Source organism: Babylonia areolata, chromosome 31 (genome assembly GCF_041734735.1).
Source record: "Babylonia areolata isolate BAREFJ2019XMU chromosome 31, ASM4173473v1, whole genome shotgun sequence".
Lineage (NCBI taxonomy): Eukaryota > Metazoa > Mollusca > Gastropoda > Neogastropoda > Buccinidae > Babylonia > Babylonia areolata.
This window is the reverse complement of record NC_134906.1, coordinates 10,553,776-10,555,662: the sequence shown is the minus strand read 5'-3', so window position 1 is coordinate 10,555,662 and position 1,887 is coordinate 10,553,776. Positions and strand designations below refer to the sequence as shown.

The window sequence follows — 1,887 nt, the reverse complement described above, 5'->3', positions numbered from 1 at the left end:
TGCGCCGCTGATTGGCTGACCGGAAGCCATTAGGCGGTCCATTCAAGGCGAGAGGGGGTAGTAGGAGGGGGGGGGGTACGTGTCCGCGAGAAGGGGAGGCCGGGTGGAGGGGGAGGGGGGGGAGGGGGAGCAAAGCAGCAGCAGGCAAAACTAATGAGGCAAGTTCTTTCTCCTGTCTCTCTCTCTCTCTCTCTCTCTCTCTCTCTCTGTTTTCTCCTCGGCCGCCGCGTCTCGTCAAATGACGAGCCGAGAGTTGGGAGAGGGGGGGGGATGTGGGGGGGTTGGTGTGGGGGTGGGGGTGGGGTGGGGGGGTCGGGTGCGTGTGTTTGGGGGTGGATGTGGGGTGGTGGCCGCCACATGACACCACCCAGCAGACGGGAAAACAACAACAACAACAACAGCAACAACAAAATCTATGACATAAACAAACAAAAACGAAACAAAACAATTCCTCACCCAATCATTACCAACAAAATCGATAAAAAAAATTATTAAAAAAAAAATCGAGATGCACAATTCTGTTTTCGCCCCCTCTCACTACACTACCCTACCCTACACACACACACACACACACACACACACACACACACACACCAAAAACAAAAAACAACAAACAAATGACAACCCAAAACAAGCAGACAACCAAAAAAACTACAGCAACAAACATACACACAAAAGAACTTAAAACATCTCAAGCCCAGTATAGGACACTCACCACCTGAGCAGCGATACAAATCTCAACGCTCTGTCCACACTCCAAACAAACAAACAAACAAAAAAAAAAAACCCAAAACCCACCACCCCTAAACGCCGTCTGAAAGCCGCGACCTCCACATCGGACAGACGACAGTTTCAGTTTCACTTTCTCAAGGAGGCGTCACTGCGTTCGGACAAATCCATACACGCTACACCACATCTGTTGAGCAGATGCCTGACCAGCAGCATAACCCAACGCGCTTCGTCAGGCCTTGAGTGCATGCTTACATATTTGTGTACCTATGAAAGTGGATTTCATTTTACGTAATTTCGCCAGAGGACAACACTCTCGTTGCCATTGGGTTCTTTTTCAGTGCGCCAAGTGCGTGCTGCACACGGGACCTCGGTTTATCGTCTCATCCGAAAGACTAGACGCTCGGTTTGATTTTCCAGTCAAACTTAGGAGAAAGGGCGAGAGCGGGATTCGAACCCACACCCTCACGGACTCTCTGTATTGGCAGCTGAGCGTCTTAACCATTCTGCCACCTTCCTCCACAAAAAAAATTGTGTGGCCCACATGGGGGTCGAACCCACGACCTCCGCGTTATCAGCACGGCGCTCTAACCAACTGAGCTAATGGGCCTCCACGACGACAGACACGACGACTGATGATGTGGCGTGTTGCTGTGCATGCAATGTTCGTTCGCTCGTGGTCTCTGTCTGCATGTGTGTGTATGAGTGTGTGTGTGGCGCTGACATGTGGCGACGGAACCGGGAACACAAAGCAGACTGGCGTAAATCACCACAGCGTGCCTCCCTCCTTCACCCCTCCAGCCCCCCCCCCCCCATCCGCCCTCTGTCGCCTTGCCCCGTACCGTGTGTGTGAGTGAGTGAGTGTGTGTGTGTGTGTCTGCTGTATTGCGCTGCTGCTGCTGCCCTGCATCTAAAACATAACCCCGCTGCTGTGTGCCTACACGACGAGTGTCTGTGTGTGTGTGTGTGTGAGTTGCTGGCTGGAGCGGCAAGCAGACGACTGACTGACAGACTCTCCCAGTCAAGTCAGTGGCGAGAGCGGGTCGGTCCTCTTTTCGAAGCCAAGCGGGATGCTATTTTTCACTGCTCCTTCCCGCGTGGCGCTAACATCCTCCTCAACAGCAGCAGTCTTCGTTGTGGGAGCAGTGCATTGGATTT

At 52.7% G+C, this 1,887-nt stretch overlaps 1 non-coding gene across 1 annotated transcript; it reads right to left on the bottom strand.

Moving 5' to 3' along the window:
• Positions 1–1,265: 1,265 nt before the first annotated feature.
• Trnai-gau (transfer RNA isoleucine (anticodon GAU)) lies at positions 1,266–1,339 on the bottom strand. Its single transcript has one exon. It is a non-coding gene; the product is annotated as a tRNA-Ile (tRNA).
• Positions 1,340–1,887: the final 548 nt, after the last annotated feature.